General features: G+C 35.6%; 1 long non-coding RNA gene across 1 annotated transcript; it reads right to left on the reverse strand.

The window, feature by feature from the left end:
• Positions 1-364: 364 nt before the first annotated feature.
• Positions 365-4,802, reverse strand: LOC114078340. The gene is made up of 2 exons (XR_003579951.1): positions 3,635-4,802; positions 365-733 (listed from the first exon to the last, which is right to left on the reverse strand). It is a non-coding gene; the product is annotated as an uncharacterized LOC114078340 (long non-coding RNA).
• Positions 4,803-7,412: the final 2,610 nt, after the last annotated feature.

Here is a 7,412-nt window from a genome sequence, read left to right on the forward strand (position 1 = left end):
GTTGATACAAGACGTGCTTAAAATATTCAACGTAGATAACAATATTTTGTAGATAATAGAGTTTATGACACGAAGTTAGTTAAACACGACTAAATTCTCTTAAAAGTTTTTTTCATGAGGGGTGTGACTCATTTCAAAGAGAAAGAAAAGTTGAGTCCAAATTTATATTGGCTCAATTTGAGATTTTAGAAAAGTTTGGAGTAGTTACATATAGACTTAATTTTTTATACAAGTGTAGAAGCAATAGAGAGTATCAAACAACACACTACTGAGTAAGCAAACTGCTAAACTCAAACTAAAACAATATAGGATACGGTATTTTTAACACTCCAATTGAACCTCCACAATTATAACCTACATAAAATCAGCTCAATCTGATAGTTCACCTTTTATATAACACATAGCACAATAATAACACTTCACTGGTTACGAATCATCAACACAAGTATCATCTTTACCTATTACAAGTTCCACAATAGGAACTCACAAGATCACATATGGTAATGAATGTGCAATGCAATAAAATAAAATGTTAAATATAGTGATGCATGTTTATCCTAACGATAAACATCCACCGAATATCAAGTTGAAACTCATGAGAGACGCACATAGTCCATGTATCCACCAGAACCATTTTCCCTCAGTATAAACTCAATTGCCGGAACCATTTCCCTTCAACATAGTTATCATTCACCATAACTATTTTCCTCGACATCATGAAAATTATTTTCCCCTGCATAATCATCACAATAGATTTCATTATAGTGCTTCTAGAACCAGTGCAAATAGACAAAATAACAAATAATGAGAAGATGATAATTTTCATATCGATAACAAAATCTATGACAACACGATCATAATACCTCATCAACAATGGATCAACACAATCACTCAATTTATTCTCAATACATCACATAACAAAGTATCATCAAGCTACATTTTCATTACACGTTTCCATCATTTGAATCATTAAATATGAACAAGTCAGACACATCTTCGATTCTCATTTCTCATCAACACAAACACAAGGAAATGTGAGATCATACATGCTTAACAAAGATAAAAAAGTTCACTTGCCTCAAAGGTTCAAACACAAAATCAGTCATCCGCTACTTGACTATTTATCGTCAAATCATGGTCTGCTGAGATGGAATTCACATAAGAGGAATTGAATTCAGTTCCTATTTGGATTAAGCTACCTAGATTGGACTTTAAGTACTGGAGTCCATTTAGGCTTAAGCAAGATTGGGAGTTTGGTTGGGGAAACCTTTGATGGCGGATCAAAACACGGAGAAGAAACAAGGCCTTAATTTTTCTAGAATTTTAGAGGAGGTCGAGAGGGGTCAAAACTTCCTGACTCAATGCGCTTCAAGAACGTAAGTGATAGAACAAAAGGTGGTGTACGACTGGAAAACAACTCATTCTAGTTTCTGTGATAAATACGAACACTCCAATGTTGAATGTAGGAGGGAGAATCATGCCAAGATAGGGGAAGCTAAGAAGAATGAGAAGCAAGAAATCCTACCAATACGAGTAAATGACAGGCAGAGAGTACACGAGGGAAAACAAGCTGATCGAAAAAGTAAGGAACCAATAAAGTAAGTGCTACATGAAGGACTTCAACAGGTGGAGACAGGCAGATCATCTTTTGCTGATTGGGTAACACCATTTAAGATAGGAAAGAGTCACAACCAACACCAATTCCAAGTTGCGAGTAATAACTCTTTTCAGATTCTGAGCAAATCAATTGAGGTGAATGAATTAGCTCCAAAAGCTGGGCAGAATGTGGGTGGTCAAACCATGTCCCCACTAGGGAAATGGTTAATATGTTATGTTGGAATGTGAGAGGGCTTAATGCCCCAAATAAGCAGAAGGAAGTGTTACTCCTCTGCAATAAGGAAAAGGCAGGACTGGTAGATCTAGTAGAAATGAAGGTGAAAAGCAGAAACATGGATAAGGTGGTGAGTAAAATGTTTGGAGGCTAGCAATACCTAAGTGATTTAGAATCACATTATAATGGAAGAGTATTGCTGGTCCGGAGACCAGATTACTACAAAGTGGATTTCATGGAGGGATCAACTTAAATGTTAACGAGTAAGGTCTGCTACATTCATATGCAACTAACATTTAGGGTGTCAGTTGTATATGCATATAATTCTAGAGATGAAAGAAGAGAAATAATAGACCAAAGCTCTACTTGTGTCGAGCCATGGTTATTGATTGGTGATTTTAACGTTGTACTACATTTTGATGATTGATTGGGAGGTAATCCTGTTACATGGCCTGAAGTTGCTGATTTTCAAGACTGCATTGAAGTAAGTGAGTTGATGAAGCTACCACATCAAGGATAGAAGTATACATGAATGATAGAAGTAAAGGAGGCAGAATATATTCAAAAATAGACTGGATGTTTATTAATTCAGCTTGGTTGAACACTATGCCGTCATGTAGAGCATCGTATCTACCTGAAGGTATAAGTGACCATTGCCCTGTGAAATATATCTGCAGAATCAGATTATTAAAACAAGGAGAGTTTTTCAATATTGTAATGTTTGGTCTCATCACCCACTGTTCAAAGATATAGTCCAAGGTATTTGGAAAACTCATGTAGAGGGGTGCAAGATGTGGAAAGTTGTAAGAAAAATAAAGTTACTGAAACCGTGTCTAAAGAAATTGAACACTCAGTATTTCAGGAACATAGTTAATGAAGCAAGTGAAGATAGAGACGCACTAAAAGTTGTTCAGGAGAAACTTCAGACTGAGCCATTTGAATACAACATTACGGGAGGTGGAAAAGGTCAAATATGAAAAGTATAGGCGTACGTCTTATATGTCAGAGTCGTTTCTCCAACAATAAAGCAAGCAACGTGGCTGAAATATAGAGATGATTGTACCATGTACTTCTCTGTTATGATAAAACATAAAAGACTCCAACTAGTAGTAACACAAGTAAAGGATGATCAAGGTGAATGGTATTATGATCAGCATGATACTGCAACCATATTTTTGAGTTTCTATAAGGAATTACTTGGAAAGGAATTTGCTATGAAGAAGACTGTTTACACAGAATTCCTTAGCAATGACCCTCTTCTCACTATAGAACAACAATTAACATTAATGCAAGATTTCACAAGTAGGGATGTGAGGGAAATTATGTTCCAGATAGATTGCAATAAAAGCACAGGACCAGATGGTTACGGGAGTGGGTTTTTCAGATCAACTTGGGACGTAATTAGACAGTATATTACAGAAGCAATTCTAGAGTTCTTTGGTAATGGTAAGCTTTTGAAACAAGTTAATGCTACTAATATAGCCTTAATTCCTAAGGTTCATACACCAAAATTTGCTAGCTAATATAGACCTTATCATGTTGTAATGTGTTGTACAAGTGTATCACAAAAATGATTTTTACGAGGCTTAAGGTGGCTGTAAATTATAGTGGCAGATATAACCAATCAGCATTTGTTCAAGGAAGGTTTGTATTACATAATGTCTTAATATGTCATGATATATTAAGACGTTATAATCGGAATACTTCTCCTAGATGTTTGATGAAAATTGATTTGAGGAAAGAATATGATATGATCAATTGGGAATTTGTACATAAAGCTTTGAAAGGTTATGGATCTCCAACCAGATTTGTAGACCGTGTTATGCCCGCATCACAACTCTTATGTACACAGTTAAAGTGAATGAAGAAGGACATAGATATTTTGCTGGAAGAAGTGGGTTACGGCAGAGGGATCATATGTCGCCTCGTTTGTTTGTGATTCTGATGGAATATTTGTCCAGGACGTTGAAGTGTATAAGTCAGCTGCCTGATTTCCAATTTCATCCAATCTGCAAGGAATTCAAGCTGACACACTTGGTATTCGCAGATGATTTGATGATATTTTGTAAAAGAGATGTTCCACCAGTTAATAGAATCATAGAGGCATTGCAACACTTCAGCACTGTTACTGCTTTAGTTACAAATATGGATAAGTCACATATATTCATGGCAGGGGTGGATGAGTACACTAGGAATCAATTGTTGTGGTTTGCACAGGGCTCTTTTCCCATAAGGTACCTAGGGCTACCATTATCTTCAAAAAAATGGAGCAAAATGGATTGTCACCAATTGACTAAGAAGATTACTAATATAATCACAATTGTATACTCTAAGCAATTGTCATATGCAGGGAGATTGCAAGTGATTATCTCAGTTTTGTTCTCTATTCATAGTTTTTGGGGATTCATCTTTATACTTCCTTAAAGCGTGATTAAAGAAGTTGAATGCCATAAAAAAAGATGCATTATGGGTCCGATGGGTACATGGGGTGCGTATGAAAGGGAACAAAGTTGAATGCCATAAAAAAAGACATGGTGGAGTCGTATGCACAAGGCGTGCTTGTCCTGACAGCGAATGGAAAATATTCAACAGGAGCAAGCTACAATTCATAAGTTAGGGGTCTAAAGAAGATGAGAATTGCAGAATTCATCTGGAACAAAATCTCTCAACCAAGGCATCGATTCATAATTTGGTTAGCTGTGCAGTGCAGATTGTTGACTAAAGACATACTACGAAAGATGAATATATTAGTGGATAACACATCAACTATTCATCTCGATCGCGACCTTAAGCCTTGGGATTGTGATGGATAAACCGATCAACTCATAATTGACTATCGCGATAAAGAGTCTCGTGATCGCGACTATCAAAACTTGTCAGCTACGCGATTGCGACCACCACCCACGCGATCGTAATGCACAATAAACAGAAACCTCCGCGATGGCGGTCAAGAGCCACAATGTAATGACCCAAAAAGTTATCTTTAGATAATTTTGTAAAAAGATTATAGTTTTATATAGTTGTACTGAGTCAATTATGGTGAAGTTGATTTGAAAATTATTCTATAATTATGGTTATTTAATTGATAGGTATACATTAAGTAATTTATTTATTTAGTTGGTGGTAAATGGGCAATGCCATTATTTATTTAATACCTACACTACTTAACCCATATTAAAATAAATTAATAAGTTTTAATCACTTTTAGTAAATAATTAACTAAGAAAGGAAAGGAAAAATTACCTGGAAGCACCGCTGATGAGAACAATTGTCCAGGTAATAGTCTTAACTGTGTTTTGCTGCAATTGATTGTCTATATTCTAATTAATTAGAATTATATTATTAGTAATATTAGGATGTTGGCATTATGAACGTGAGAGGAAAAAAATGCCAATTGTTGCATGATGTGATTCGGCAGAAAGGGGGTAAATATTGTTGTTGTTTTTTTTACTTAATGACATGGACATCATTGGGTAATGTCGAGTGATTGCTAATGAGTTTGGTAATTGGGTTTAAGTTCTATTTGTAATTTCATAGTAAGTTACATGTTATACTCTTGATTTTGGGTATGAAATTTTCTTATGATTATCACATTATGTTATTTACAGATATTGAGACAAAACCTTAGACTTGAGATTTTGAAAATATGAGAGTTGACGTGTTAGCAAGATAAGGAAATTGATTATAAATTTGAGTGAGTTTTTTGGGTTTAGACTAAACACATAGTAATATGGGTGATATTAGTAATGAAATCTTATTGTGATTATTTATTTGAATAGATTGTAATTATTTGGAACTCCAATTAAAAGGAAAGGCTCAAGTCCCAAAGTGATTTTTCGACTATTTGAGGCAAGTGGATTTTTTCTAAACCCTTGTTTAGTGTATGAAATTTGTATATTTCCTTGTAATATGTGTTTGAGAGTAATGAAAATTGGTGATGGATTGACTTATCCATGTTGAATAATTATAATGATGGAAAAGGGTAATGAAAAGGAAACGTGATAAATTGTTGGTGTATGATGTTTGAGAATGATTTGAAATCTTATTGCTTATTTGTTGATATTGAATTCTGCCTTATTATGAAAATGATCATCTCATCAATATTGGGGTGAACATGTTATTGCATTGGTTTTAAGGCATGGTTGTGATAAGTGTTATATGATAAGATGATTACCATTTTGAGGACATATCGCACGCCGTGATGAATATTATATTTCGAGGGGCGTATCGGGTGCCATGATAGATATTATATTTCGAGGGACGTATCGCGCGCCGCGATGGATACTATATATCGAGAGTCATATCGCACGCCACGATTGATGCATGGACAGATATGTCCCCTGTAGGTCCAGGACTGAAAGACAACGAATGTGTATCACTAGGTCAAACATGCATCACTATACTTGACATTGCATTCCACTGCATTGCACATATTTATCATTAGTGAACTTTGTATTGTATTTTGTTTATCTTGTGAGTGTCTCTTGTTGGGTTATGGGTCTTTTTCCCTTCCTATGTGGATAAATAAAAGCCCAATTTGGACCAACACATTTTTGCCCATAGGCCCATTCTTATGAGGCAAATATAAGCCTATTTAGGTCTTATTTTCATATACACAGAGAGTTTTTCAGCAGCCAAAAAGAGAGAAAGAGAGCAGTTTTCGCAGTCAAAATTCAGCCCTAACAGCCAACTTCAAATTGCGATTCCCGCTTCGTTTCTTGTCCGATTGAGCTGATTCTTGGACAGCATATTATCTTCATCTCAATCTTTGATTAGGAACTGACAGAGTTGGATTTGGTGGCCTGCAGCTTCAGTTTTTCTGTCGTGAACAGTAGCTGCGAAATTGGTGATTTTGCTCCTTTAATCTCTAGATTTGGTGCACTCTTATTTTGTTGTTGCTCGTTGTTTGGCACTTGTTTTGTGGCCAATTTTGGAGAACAATATTGTAACTCTTGGTGATTATAGTGGAGCTTTTGGTCCCGTGATTTTTTACTCTTCACATCGAAGGGTTTTCCACGTAAATCTTGGTGTCTTGTGTGATTGGTTTACTATTGCCTTGTTATATTTGTTTGGTTGAATTACTTGCTGCCTTACTATCATATTGCTTGTGGTTGTTTGTCTTCTCTTGGTTCAAATCGAAAAGGGAAAGTATAGACTTGGGTATTCTTCCGCTGTTATCCTGTCAGGCATTCTTTGTTAGTGCCTTGTCTTTCCCAACAAAGTGGTATCAGAGCATTGGTTATTGTTGATTGTCGTTTTGAATGATGGAGGCAAATATGAGCAAAATGGTGTGTTTAAATGGTAGTAACTATCATATTTGGAAAGGCAAGATGAAAGATCTTCTATTTGTCAAGAAGATGCATTTACCTGTGTTTGCTTCTAATAAGCCTCAGTCTTTGAATGATGAAGAATGGGAATTTGAGCATCTGCAGGTTTGTGGCTATATTAGACAATGGGTTGAAGATAATGTTAGAAATCATATTGTGAATGAGACACATGCCAAAAGTTTGTGGGACAAGCTCGAGACACTTTATGCTTCGAAGACTGGCAACAACAAGTTGTTCCTATTGAAACAATTAAT

Source organism: Solanum pennellii, chromosome 8 (genome assembly GCF_001406875.1).
Source record: "Solanum pennellii chromosome 8, SPENNV200".
NCBI lineage: Eukaryota > Viridiplantae > Streptophyta > Magnoliopsida > Solanales > Solanaceae > Solanum > Solanum pennellii.